We start from the raw sequence: 15,321 nt of genomic DNA, 5'->3' as shown, positions 1-15,321 counted from the left end.
GTGTCTGATGTCCCCAGGACAGGGTTGGCCCTCCTGGCTGCCGGGGCACTGCTGCCTTGTGTTCAACTTTTGCTGACCAGTCCTTTTTCCCAGCACTGCTCTCCAGCATCTCATTCCCCAGTCTGTCCATACATCCAGGGTCACCTCACTGCAGATACAGAATCCTAAACTTCGTATGGTCATTGCCCATTGTCTGGATTGAAAAGGTCTCTTTGTGAGGCCCCTCTGCCTTGAATGGGCTCAACAGCTCTTCCCAATTTAGTATTGTCTCCATCTATTGTGCAAAAAAGGGCAATATAGAAGAAATCTATTCTAACTCTAGAAAGGTAGAGGCCAACCAAGTTGTTGGGATTTTTGTTTGGTTTTTTTTTTACACCGAGATATGTTTAAGGGATAATAATAGAGGCCTTATGATTAGGTGGCAAAATTTAAATTCAACTACTGTTCTTGGTCTTCGCCACTTCTTTTTCTTGAAATTGCCACCTGTCTTGTTGTAGCTTATCACCAAGAAGACTGGACAGTAGGTAGATATAGATTTTAGGTCACTTTTCTTCATTACTTTGATAACAACTTAAAATACTCACACCCAAAATTATTTGCAGGTAATAATAAAAATATGAGGGTCATAGAAACAGAAATACTAAGGCTGATAAGGTTTGTACACTTTCATCAGTATGCACTTTATTTTAAAGGGCCCATCCAAAATCAAGATATGTGGAGGTGTTTATAAAGTATGGAATGTTATGTTCGGTTTGTCAGCTGATATAAATTTTAACAATTTCACTGGAATCCATGCAGCTACACCACTGCATATATACCAGCTGAAAATCTGAGACATTGCTCATGCCTAACCATACATTTATTAATGTGGATGGCAGACACTGCAGGGGAATAGTATATCTCTCACCTAACTAGGTTCTTAATGACATATAACAAATACACAGATGTGAGTACGTTTAGAAAAAACTGCTCAGAATTGTTATCTAGTGCTTATTTCCAGGACTCAAACTCAAGCTTTCTGTTAGGTTCAGAAGGCAACAGAAGCAATTGAAATCCTGCTGTGGATGAAAAGCAGATATGATCTTTGGCTTTTAAAATGAGACTCTGAAAAGAGTAAACTGAGATTTGATAAATTAAAGAGAAATTTCTAGCTCCATCTCCCAAACCCACGCTTTTCTGTCCGCACCAGGTCTTCTGTCTCCTTTATTAGCCTTGATATATCACAGAGTTGCCAAGGAATGTTGAGGAAAAATGGCTGGGTTTTTTGGTTTTGGGTTTGGTTGGGGTTTTAGTTTGTTTTTGTTTTGGTTATTATTTGTTTGTTTGTTTTTTGGGTTTTTTTGTTTGTGTGTTTGTTTTTTATTACAATAATCTATTGATTTTCCTTTTCTTGGTGTTTTGGTTTTTTCAGTTTAGAAATACACCAGTTATGAAACAGGATGTATGACACCAACTCAAAATTCATAATCTCCTAAGTCATTAACTGACCAAACTGCATTACAACTTCTGTGTTAGTAGGCAGGTCTACATAAGCATGCCTTTAAGTGATGGATCTTGAAATTTGTCCTGGCATGGGGTTAAGTACAAAACATTATGATCCACTGTACATTTCACTGTACATTAAGCTTGCCTAGAAAGCAGTCCGTATTTTAATGTTCAATTATATCCTCCTAGGACACCACAATGGACTGCCAGCATGTGTTCCAGGAGAGGAAATTAAATATGCACAGAATGCTTTAAAATATTCAGCACTTTAGGAAAAGAGAGTTGCTGGTTAGAAAATCTTTAGAAAAAATATTAGTGGAAACTTTATTTTATCAACGCAAAATTCTTACTTATAGATACTCTAACGGCCTGCCCGGTACTGGACTCAAGGTGAGGCAATATGTTGCAGAAGAAAATGCTCTTCTCTTACGCCTCAATTCTTAACACTTGAGGAAAAATGGAATAATAGCAACGAATTGCTGATGTACTTTGTTTCCTTCAGGTTTGTTCTACAGGTAATATAAACAGCCTTTCCACTGACCAGGTGTCCCTGCTAGTGACTTTGACTTCTGCAGAATAGGAGAACGTGTGGTGTCCACAACAACAAACCAACAGCTAGATGGTACCAGTGTATCAGTGTCACACCAATGGTTTATACACATCTGGAGTGTTTCCACGTGTCCTCTAAAATCACTTTGGCTTAACACTTGAGGAAAAATGGAATAATAGTAACGAATTGCTGATCTACTTTCCTTCAGGTTTGTTCTGCAGGTAATATAAACAGCCTTTCCATTGACCAGGTGTCCCTGCTAGTGACTTTGACTTCTGCAGAACAGGAGAACGTGTGGTGTCCACAACAACAAACCAACAGCTAGATGGTACCAGTGTATCAGTGTCACACCAATGGTTTATACGCATCTGGAGTGTTCCCACGTGTCCTCTAAAATCACTTTGCTTTGGTCCTCAATCCCCACTTTTATCACACTAGAACTTATACTGGGAGTTTAAGTAATATATAAGCCTGAAGAGATGGAAGAAAGGATATTTCTTTAAAGATATTTGACATTTGGATCTGATTTTTATTCATGGGCTTGACATATTTTTGCAAATCTGCAGCATTATTAGAAGAGCCATGACTTTGTTCTTGAGCCCTGGCCCAGTGTTGTCATGTCAGTTCTAGGGAAGTGATGGGTGTTTGTTGGTTATTTAAAAGCATTTCTTGAGGGTTGAGAGAAATTTAAGCTATCCATATAAAAAGAGCTTGAACCAATTCCTTTAGAAAATCCTTAAATGCTGATGGAAAACATGTCATCTAGATAGTGTCAACCCTCAAGGCATTCTAGCAAAGTGAAAAGCCCAGAGTTTGTGTGTAAATGAGGAAGCCGGAGGAAGGTTCCTTAGGGCAAATTTGGAGAGCAATGTCTATGTCATTGTGGTGTGCAAGTCAAGACAAGTAAAACCACTGTTGATACACTAATGTGAAGGTAAATGAAGAGTTTTGGAAATAACAGGAGAACGTGTGGTGTCCACAACAACAAACCAACAGCTAGATGGTACCAGTGTATCAGTGTCACACCAATGGTTTATACGCATCTGGAGTGTTCCCACGTGTCCTCTAAAATCACTTTGCTTTGGTCCTCAATCCCCACTTTTATCACACTAGAACTTATACTGGGAGTTTAAGTAATATATAAGCCTGAAGAGATGGAAGAAAGGATATTTCTTTAAAGATATTTGACATTTGGATCTGATTTTTATTCATGGGCTTGACATATTTTTGCAAATCTGCAGCATTATTAGAAGAGCCATGACTTTGTTCTTGAGCCCTAGCCCAGTGTTGTCATGTCAGTTCTAGGGAAGTGATGGGTGTTTGTTGGTTATTTAAAAGCATTTCTTGAGGGTTGAGAGAAATTTAAGCTATCCATATAAAAAGAGCTTGAACCAATTCCTTTAGAAAATCCTTAAATGCTGATGGAAAACATGTCATCTAGATATTCTAGCAAAGTGAAAAGCCCAGAGTTTGTATATAAAATGAGGAAGCCAGAGGGAAGGTTCCTTAGGGCAAATTTGGAGAGCAATGTCTATGTCATTGTGGTGTGCAAGTCAAGACAAGTAAAACCACTGTTGATACACTAATGTGAAGGTAAATGAGGAGTTTTGGAAATCATGATAGGGGTATTTGAGAAACACTCAATATCTTCAGTGTTTCTCAAATACCCCTATCAACATTTCCAAATGTTGATAGGGGTATTTGAGAAACACTGAAGATATTTCTCAAACACCTGGGCATGGTGTAAAGAGACACATATGTGAGTTTTCAAAATGCAGTTTTTATTGAAAAGAAATTTTAATGGAAAATTTTCACACTAACTCAAGATTATTGCAATAATCATAACAGAATTTTAGCTTTTTAATCCCAGGCAGTGGGACCGCCAATGCTGCAATGAAAGATAAATGTGCCTTGACAGCAGAGCTATCAGGCTGCTTGATTTTCTCTTTTGATAGGTTTATGTTTCATGCCAATCCATCCAGCTCCACTGTGCAGCATAGTCACATTACCTTTATAACATAGCCTGCTGCCAGCCTAAAAGTGCTGAAGGAATATAATGCCCCCTAACTAAAGGAAGCAAAAATACGTTAAGTGTGAGGATGGACAAAGATTTTTTAAGATTTTTTTTTCTTCTTTAAATGATTTTATCTAATGGTTCAGATATTCAGATCTCAGCCATTCTGATGGTTACACATTTCCCTGGGGGGGAAACATATGCTCAGTACGCTCACCTTGGGGTTTCCCACTTACTCATTGCAAGAATAAAGAAAAAGCTCTCTGGGAAAATGTCTCTAAGGAGTGAGATCTCATGGTGAGTGATTCACAACAGAGTACATTCTTGAAAAAAAAAGCTACAGACAACAGCAAATATTAGAGCAAATGTTGAAGTAAATTTATAATTACTAAGTCAGATTCTCATCTCAGTTAATAGAAATGTACATTCATACTGTTTATTTGTGTGCTGAAGCTGCTTTGGATTTACTCCATTTTAATTAAGATCAGAATCTTACTCTGTTGGTTTAGATTTTTTAATAGCTAAACTGTGCCTACATACAGCAAACAGATGAATTCATTTCCGGCCCTGTTCATTTAATAAAAGCTTCAGCAGCCCTTAGTACCTTAATCTCACTCCTGGAATCAGGACAGTGCTTTGGGGGTATACCTAGCATATGCTGCAAATCAAGTTATCTCACTCAAATGTAATATTGTAACAGCCCTGACTTCTAATAATCAGTGAACTGTAAAATCTCAGTGCAGGTTATCTCAAATGAAAATTCCAGAGACAGAAACAGTTTGGAGGTTAATGGGATTATCTGAAGTCTCAGGATGAGGGACTACAATATAACTTTATGCTGGATCTGCAATACTAGGACTAGCCAATTTGAAGTATTTTTTACGCCTCTCCCACTCTTGCTATTTCCCTAGGTTATATGAAATAATGTGAGACTTTTGACAGATACTCTAAAAATTAATTCTGACAAGCCATCTGCAGTATAATATAGCTTCTTCCTCCATTTTAGAAACAATTCTCCTTCCGCAAACACTCACAAACATGTCTAGTCCCATTGCATTGTTCCAGCTGTGCTCAGCTATCCGAGTGGAATGGAACTCATCGTGTATCATAAATCTGAGTCACTACATGGTCTGATGGTCCTGAGTTTATTTTAAGGAGCAGATGATAACAGATGAGAAAAACAAGCAAGATTCAAAAGTAAAGCGAGAGCAACTCAGAAGCACAGCCCAATAATCCTGGTTGCAGGTCATCCTCTGACTACCTCATCGCTTTGGGAAAAAGAGTCAAGTCAAAATTTTCTTCAAGCATGGCAGTAGAGTGTCCATCTGGGGATATCTGAGCCTGTTATAACTTGAAGGATCAGTTAAGCTGGACACACTTTAGGAGTAAACAGGCAGACAGAAACCTGTGGCTAGAAATGGGCTGGAAAGAAAAATCAATTATCTTAGTTTAAAAACACGAAACTTGAAGCAAGGTTACCAGGTTTTCGTAGTAAACGTATCTAGTAATAGTTTTTAGTGCAAAGAAAAAACAGTAAAAAATTGTTATAATTAGAATAGCATCTGGTTTGGCAAGAAATATCCTGTGAAGGTGAGAATAAGTGTCTGAAGAAGAAGAAAATCTTCTAACATGATCAACTGCCAACAAAGGTAGTTTCCACATGATTGGTATCTGATGTCCTCCTTTTTTGTACCCCTCCTTCTCCTAATTCCCAGTGCACATGGTTTCAGTGCCCTTACTTGTGACAAATGCCCAAGAATTGTGTCTGAATTCTAGATAAAAGAGGGGAGAAAAATACTCTCAAGTTCTACAGAAACCTTTTAAATTGCAGTGAAATGACCACAAGAAATCAGCCAGTCACCACCTTAAATTATAAAAAACAGATAAGGTAAATTAAGTACTTTAAGGTAAAAATAAGCATTTTGTGGATGCCACAATGGATTTGAAGTAATGCACTAAAGGTTTGACACCAGAGACAACAGGAGTTTAAACACTTTTCCCTTTCTTCAGATTACATCTGCTGATTGATTACATCTCTGTCAAACAACAGCCACAGAAAAGGTCCAAGGCATACACTGAAAGCTCAGAGTTCTAGTACTACGAAGAAGTGTCCTGTAGTCCAGCCATGACTGGACTTGAGCACAGCTGTAGCAAACCTGCACACTAAGCATTTAAATCCACTGGTGCATTGGCTTCATCTGGGTCAGATAACCTGGTTCTTATCTCCTGGCTTGATGGGCACAAATTCCAGACAGAGTTCTCAGAATCTTCAACCAGAATTATAGTATCTGTACTTAAGGGTACCTTAAAGCACTGCAGAATGGAAAATGAGCTGCTTTCTTCAGACACGAGCCTCCATTTCCTTGTAATCTAAAATCTAGGTAGGAAGGTGAGCTCTAACAAGCATCAATGTGAGAAACTGTAAGATAAAGCAAATGGCCACGTTACGGTACATAAAAACCATATTTTTTGCTATTAATTTCAGTGATGTAGGCAAGCTGAACTGTGTGCAACAGCCATTTCTCCCTTTCTCCTCTGAAACAGAAGCAGCGTGCGTGCAAATGTAAAGCTGGGATATGTATAACTTTATTTTCCGCGCTGTGCACATTTGCATTTTTTAGTAGCAGCCTGTTTGTCCTTATGTCTATGCAAGGCAAGATATCTCAGATGTCTCCAAATGTCCTCGCTGTGGAACAGGAAGCAGCATAGCTGCATCAACATGGCAGAACTAATCAGTCTGGGCACTGTGCCCTGCTGACGCAGCTCTCCTGTCTCCAGGACCCCAGCTAACATCTCTGCGAGGCACAAAGCACATGCTGCTGAAATTCAAATACTGTAGTCATGGGGACAGACAGAGAGCAGCAAGAGATAACCCGACCTTACAGGCTAGTGGGTCAGGCACATAAATGGGAAGGGGGAAATTTATCAAATATTATGCAATTATTATTTTTTTTAATCTGAAGGAAACTGTGCATGTACTTCTCCTGGAATCTTCCCAAGAGGTTGTCCAAGCTATTAGCTTAGGATTAGTGTGCCAAGTGCTTTTTATGCTCTTGGTCATACCCGTTACATCTATACTGCTAAATTTAGCAGTGTCAGGACCCTTTCTTTGGCTCTGAGACCAGCAGCTTGGCCCAGATGCGTCCATGCTATGCTTCCAAAGTGTAGCTGCCTTCAGGCAGCCTACTGGAAATAGTCGCCAGTCTGTGCTTCCTCCAGGGAATTGTTCAGAGGACACTTGTTGACTCAGGTCAAAGTCATGCTGGGAAATATGATATGAGTATGCAGCTGGTGTCTGAGCCCTGGAACTGGTTAAGTTGTTAGCATAGGTGTTGCATTGAAAAATGACTGAAAACATTCAATGTATTTGAAGAGTGACTGTCCAGCTTCTGTATGGTAAGAACCAAGACCAATATGTTCACAGTAATTGCCACAAAACCCAGGGAAATCCAGACACAAAAGAGCAAATATAAAACCGTGAGTTCCTACCCTGAGCTAGACTCAATGCTTTCTGAAATGTGCTGAGTGCGTCTGATGTTCTTTTGAACTCATTACTTTTCAGGCTTGAGATATTGAGAATATATGAGCCAAGAATGATTCACACTGTCAAGGACCTAGAAAAAAAGGAGAACACAGGAGAATATAACAACAAACTGAGTTTGGAACACTATCACTTTTGGTCACAAGGGGAAAAAAAAAGAGGTTGCTTACACCATAAAAATTCTGTAGCACCAAAAAAAAATTAAACACAAAATTTACTTTGTCTCCCAAGTGAATTTTTTTTCTCTTGTTCAATGCAGCATTTTTCTTTATAGCAAATATAAACACAACCACTAATAGAGCTGCAATTCATTTTTCTTCAGACTCTATACGAAATTCATAAACACGATTATGAACTAGATCTAAATTCTCTACCAACCTACTTAGTATAACAGACCTATCTTTTTTGTATTCTTTTTCTCTCCAGTGGCCTAAGAAATCCTAACTTAAACCACCATAACTAAGGCTTCTATTTAACTCCATGATCTAGAATGCCATGGACTTTAAAGCATAAGCATATTTAATATCAGTTTTTAAGGAGACTCAATCTGCAGTATTCTAGTGCACCTGATTAATAAAACCTTTTCTGAGCAGCCATGTGTATTTTGTATTGTACAGAAGAGAGAGCAAAAAAGACCAGAGGAATCTCACAGGAGCAGCATAGGAACACTGATGTGGCATTGCTGTACTTGTTTGCCATAGGGAAAAGAGGAGGAGCACTGCTGGGAACTCCAAGCTCCCATTCCTCAAAGAGCAAAAGGATTCTGGGCTTCTGGACAACAAATGGAGCCTCTGCATCAATGCAAATATCATTCACAAGAGCTTTGATCATGTTGGAGCCAATTTTGCTTCTCCCTCAGTTCAGACTCGAGGGTACAACTGTAAGATGATGTAAAATGATCTAAACTCATGACATCCTTGGTGGGCATATTCTGTGCTTTCTTCTGCATTCTTAGAACTTGTTTTATACACTTTTTTTGGCAAAGATTTCTCAAAATCTAAGCACAAATTCAATTGGATGTCAGAAATTATTCTCTCCTCACTTGCAGTGAAACCATAACAAGGAAGCCAGGTTATGAGGCACTCCCAGGCAGAACAAAAAGCAGCAAGGTTTTCTCAGCACATGTAAGATGGCGGAAAAAATCTCTCACTTTTCCCCATCTCTCTCTCTCTCACATCACATCACAGGAACAATAAGTTGTGGCACAAACTGGAATATCAATATATCCTTCATCAACCTGAGGTTGAAATACACCCAGATAAAACCTATTTTTAGCCTATCTTGGACACCAGCCAGAATGAAACCAGCAAGAATAAGACTGCAATAAATGCTGGTAATGTAAAGCTGGAGACAGGAAAAGAGCACCTGAATTCATATAACATGAAGGTGCCCCTTAGTGAATCCATTCTGAGAATATTTTAATAATGGAGTCATCTGCATTCTTGTCATTGGAATTGCCTTGTTTAGACTTAGCCTTGGTTGATGGTTTTCAGCCCACCTTATATTGCTTTGAAGATGCTAGGCAAGAAATACCTTTATGGAACCAAGGACACCTCCTGCCAAAATTAGAATGGAATATAAGCTGCTTTTTGAGAACCTGATTATAATAAAACTGTTTCCCAGGGCTGTATCCAGTTCCCAATACCAGAGCCCCTGATCCTGCACCAAACATGCACCTACAGACACATACACCAACATGTTTGAAATAAGAACGTCACTTAGAAAAGGAAGGAAAAGAGATCCACCTGGCCCTGCTTTCCCTTTTCCTACTTGTACGGTCCAGCTTGGTGTTTCTATACACAGGTTGGTGTTTCTGTACATGTCCTTGGCTGTATTTGCCTTTCCTGGCAGCAGGACTACACAGCTTTGCTATCAAGGCACCTTTGCAGCTCCAGAGTGGTCCCCTCCTGGGGAGGGACATGGCAGAGAGATTTATCATGGAAGAGGGAGATGCTCTGAGGCAGCTCACAGCATCCAGAAACTGCTGTTATGAAACTGGGCATTTGATTTACTATTTTTTTCAAACATGAAGGTCCAGCTTGTCCAAAATGCTCTCTCTGACAATAACCAGTACCAGATGTCCAGAGGAACAAGACTAACATGGGGTGATTAAAGTACACACTAATCCTTGCACTTCTTCTTCATGATAGTTAAGATTTGAATTAAACCCTGAAGCATTAATTTCTTTTCCAAAACTTTGTAGTATTAATTTTCAGAGCTCTAAAAATTCTTGTGATACTTGGTTCTTCTTCACTGCTTGTGAAATTCTTGGTCTCAAAAACATCCTGAGACAATGAGTTCCAGCAGTATGGTTATTTTATGTCCTAATTGCATCCTTTCTAATTCTAACTTCTCTTCAGTTTTCATTAAATCCTTGTTTTGTCTCTTCATAATTTGATGGGGAGACAGAAAGTCCTGATCTGAATTCTTTCAAGATTTATCATTTAATTTCATTTTATATACTTTAGGGTTTTTTTTTGTTTTATTGTTCTGCTTTCCAAATAATTACAGTATTTTTAATCTCTGCTCATGTAAATCATTGTCATGCAATTTCTCAACTCCTTCCCACAACTCATATTCAGCAGTAGCATTCTTGATTGTCTAGTGATACTTCACAGATAGTCACAGACCATGTCAGACAACACCACTGATGTGAATGCTCTGTGTTTGCCCTTATATTTTACAGTGGTTCAAATTCATATGCAAAAATAGGATTTACTTAAGCTACTTTTAATTTTTATTTTCTAAATAATAAACTCATTTGAAAAAAATCTGATTTTACTAACAAAGTAACATTACAGGCACAATATGCTGTCCTCTCTATAAAAAGAATAACTTCTTAAAACAAAATTTTTCAAGGACTGATACAGGCCATTAGTAGCGGAATGAAAAAATAAGGCAGGAAATATCATGTCATTATTGCAAGTCAGGTATTGGTCACTAAAATCAGTTCATTCCCAAATACACCTATTTTAAGCAGCAAGACAAGGCAAGAGGACAAAGATAATGGGCAGTTCAATATGATAGCATGGATTGAGCTGAATGATTTTCAGCTGGAATGCATTGATCTCAGAAAGCATTAGAGAACTCAAAGTCCATCCTCTTTACTCATCTGTATGAGTCATCCTCATTAAATTCAAAGGATCTCAGAACATCTGTGTAACTGTAAATTGAATTTTAACACTCAAATGAGCAGTGACTCAATACAGCCTTCTATGCCTGATACCAAACCTGGCAAGTGAAGAATTGCCTAAAACCAATGAAGCAGTACAGAAATTTGACTTAGAAGTGCCAGACTCAGTATATGACAAGTTTACAAATTTATTTCCCCTAGATTAATAAACTACAGCTTTAAATATATTTCAAGTATAATAAATTTTGTACAGCGAGGATTAAACTTTTTGTTTTCTCAAAGATACAAGCAAATAGACACCATACAAAATGTTAAATAGAAATATAGAGACGATGAGGATCTAAAGAAAACTTTAGGACTATTGAAAGATGACCAATATTTTCAACAGAGTCCATGACATTAAATGAACCAGAGGTTTGACTTTAACACTCATTACATTTCAGGGTTGATTTATTGATGAAAAAATTATGTCAAGTAAGACATAAATGCAAAAGATGTTTGTAGATTTGAGTGTTATATGCAACAATAAAAACATTTGTAAGTGTCAAAGGATCAGATTTGTAAAAATATTTAGATCTAAATATCAAAATGATGATACCTTTCTCAACTCTGAAATGAAAGAAAGTTAAGTACCAAGAATCCCTCTGAAAATGTCATGGTTTTGACTGGCATTTTTTGTTTGTTTGTTTTTTGGTTTTTGGGTTTTTTTACCCAAAGACCTTTAATATCTTGTCAGTTAGAAACAGAGCCACACTGGTCTTCAGTGTGTTGGTTTTTCTTTTTTTTTAATGGAGCTTTTTTTTTTATAAAATGGAGTGCCTAGACAGCTAAATTCATACAGTTCATTGCATATGCACTCACTACTTTGACCTTGGCTTTTGGTTTATCCATGGATGAGGCATACTGCAACCAGCAAAGCTTAATTCCTTGCTCTATGTGTGCAAGAAGTTAAACAGTGGAAGGGAGCATTCTGCATGCTGGAATTCAGTCACCTGCAGTTCTCAGATGTCAGACCATCCCCAGGCATAATATGGCTTTGCTTTCCACAGAGACTAAACCTGATTTCAAACCACAGACTATTTCCTTTAGGCATTTTGAACACAGTCACACCACTGCATGAGGTGAGTACCATGGGCATGAGCTTTAGGTACAGGGTGCCACAGAAATGTCCTGGGCACTGCAAGGTGCTGGGCACAGCTCATGAGTTATAGGATTGTCACAGTGAGATTAGTAACCACTGGTTTGCTGTTTTTTTCTATTCCTCCTATCTGAAATTTTTTTATAACCAGTGCAAACCGTACTAGTAGTCCAGCAAAACGTGATTGGCATCCAGTTCTCTCTGCTTTAAGAAATGTGCTATAACCATTAGAGAATTGTGTGCTCGCTGCACTGTCCCTTTTGCTACCTGTTGTTCTCATCATCACTGCAAACATGATCAAGCCCCAACTCATCAAGCAAGGTATGGGATCACTGGATGGAGGAGGGAAGCTGATTTATATTTCAATCACCCCCAATAGTAGAAATCTTCAAGGCTCAAATTTCTCACCTCTCACTTCTTCCTGTGACCACTGCCTGACACTCCTTCTGCTCTTTCCTCTGTACTCACTGTCCTGTGTCTACTCAGAGCATTTCTGGGTGCAGGAGAGCTTCCCATGACCAAGGGTTTAGATATCCTACTGAGGGCTTGCTGAACTGCAGCAGAGCAAAAGCAGCATTTTCGTTCTTAGTTCCTTAAACTGGAACTTCTCCATACATACTACTACATATTTAAGCTTAGGCAAGGACAAGCCTTTGTGGTGCTGACTGAATTTACTCATCTCTGAGCAGGGCACTTGCTGGAATATGAACAGCTGCAACCCCTCTTTTTGCTTAGACATGTAGTTTTCAGGGAACTCCATTTTCAGCACTAGAGTTTAGGGTCTGGCTGTAATGCAGCCATTTGTAATGTAACTCTTATCTTTGCTGTGATAGCCAGAAATCTGTATTCCTGGCTTGTACTCCTACATTTGGTTGTCCTCCAGCATTATCCTTTGGCTTCCCTAGTTTTATTATGTCAGGACCAAGTATTTCAGAAGGGACATTGTGACCTTGCTATAGGGTTTGGTCTAAGAAGGATTTCTGTATTTTCAATTATTGAAAGCTCCCACTCCAACACTGACTAAGAAAGCTGTTGTCAAAACGGCCACTTGTATTTTGTAGTGTTTCTTGGTAGATTGTCATATATAAGGCTGCATGCAAACAGAAAATGTAAAAAACTATTTTAGTGTGGCTCTGAAAAATAAAACTCTTTAATTCTCCTATTGCTAAAAATATGAAAATACAGAAAACTACATAGTGATTTTGATGTCCTAGCAAAACTCTACCCCAAAAAAAAAAACACCTAAACGGCCACTTGTATTTTGTAGTGTTTCTTGGTAGATTGTCATATATAAGGCTGCATGCAAACAGAAAATGTAAAAAACTATTTTAGTGTGTCTCTGAAAAATAAAACTCTTTAATTCTCCTATTGCTAAAAATATGAAAATACAGAAAACTACATAGTGATTTTGATGTCCTAGCAAAACTCTACCCCAAAAAAACCACCTTTTCAGATATAGTCATAATTTAATTCTGACAGGAAATGCTTTTCAGGACTCATTCATGCTTGAAATTATTCAGTTTTGTAGAAAAAAAACTCTGTTTATTGCAAACAAGATATTTCCTCCTTTTTTAACTGAGAAAACATGTTGTTTGTTTTTAAAAGGGCACATTTTTTCTCTGTCATTACACATGCCTTAAACCATGGAATGAACATTTTTCTGACTCTTTTTTTTTTGTACTACAAAGTCAGTAGTGATGACAAAGCCCTTTCCTACATAATAAAATGTATTAGAAGTGTTACAATATCTGATGCAATTAAATAGTTAGAATTTTAGCAGTATATCATAATTTACAGCTGCCAATGGTAACATTGGAAGACACAATTCTGTCCACAAACTAATTGAAAATTGAAATATTTTTTCTCTATTGGGTCAAATATTCTCTATTTTCTCTATTGGGTCAAATATTGCTTACTGGGGGAAAGTACTTTATAGATGCATTGTCATTAACTCTTTCACTTTGCATAATAGATTTGCAGATACTTTGTCACTTTTAGGAAAATTTTGGAATTATGAGGGATTTGTTTTGTCATGGTTACATTCACGGGAATTTAAGTCTCCCTACATAGAAATAGTTTGTCCTCAAATACCTTACTTCCTATTTTGCTTGCTGTGTATTTTAGTTAACACAGTTACTCTGGCCTGATTCAGCTACTTTCTCTGCAAAATGTTGACATTTCAGAATCCTAAACATCACTAAAATGGTGAAAGTTTGCAAGAGGCTTGATATAGTTTATCTGCACAAAAATATAGTGTACTAAAAGCTGCAATGGATGCAATAAAAGGCATTAAGGGCTCCCCATGCCATAATTTTCTCCAGCCATTAAAAGTCTAAAAAAGTTTATATCCATTCCTAATTGAAACTGGAAATGGAAGAATAAATTCCATAATTTTAAAAAAACTTTGGAAACACTGCAGGAATTAACTAATACAGATCCTGATGGAAATTCCTTTCAAATTTATTGCAGTTGAATGAGTAAAGAGCTTTATGGCTGAGGTATTTTAACATACTCCAATTGAAATGCAATGAAACTTACGATTGCTAGGAAATATTTAAACAATAGCAAAACTTACAATAACCAAATTATCCACTGGAATCACCATATATAGAGAAAGAAATACAATAGCTGCATTTCCAAATTATTACTATTAAGATAAAATGTTGACTGTGTCTTCTCATCTGTGTTTGTATTCATGTTTTCCACCCAGGAAAGATGACAAACCTATGAAATCTGAAGAAAAACACTTGAGAAGTGGTATCTTCTGAGATCTTCAGTCCCACACATAGAGAAGAAAATTGAAAATTCCACTGAACATAGAAGTTTATGTCACCTGAACACTTAAGGCAAGGTTAGTCCAACAATTTCTGCCATTATTATTTCATATAGCAGGTCCCACCTTTATTACAGCAATTTCTGCCATTATTATTTCATATAGCATATTATTTCATATACACCTTTATTACAACCCTGCTGAAATTGCATCCTGACAAAACAAACCCTGTGATGTTGCAGTTGTAGTTTTTAGATCTGTGGAGCAGAATTGGGTTACAATAATGCAGTCTGGAAGCAATAAGAGATATAAATCACTTTGACTCTATAGTGCTGATTGACATAATTATGTGAGAGAAAAGATAGAAAAGATCTATTAGGTCATCTTGTCCATTCCCCATGATACATTGCAATGTCTCCAAAGAAAATGTCATTATGTCTTGTGACAAGGACCTGGCTATTACTAACGCTATTCATAATTGCTGTGGCATTTTTCATTCTCTTGCTTGGGTATTTTTTTCTGTGATCTGATAATAGATGCCTTGCTCTTTTAGAATGTTGCCAATACATGCAATATGGTTGTATAAAATGTAATAGAATATCTGATTGTCAAACAAAATTATAATGTATCAAGCTATAAACTATTTTTGTGTGACCAGTGTTAAAATGTTACTCTAATAAAAACAGA

The sequence above is a fragment of the Passer montanus genome, unplaced genomic scaffold (genome assembly GCF_014805655.1).
Source record: "Passer montanus isolate IOZ18808 unplaced genomic scaffold, ASM1480565v1 scaffold34, whole genome shotgun sequence".
NCBI classification, from domain to species: Eukaryota; Metazoa; Chordata; class Aves; order Passeriformes; family Passeridae; genus Passer; species Passer montanus.
This window is presented reverse-complemented; position numbering follows the sequence as displayed.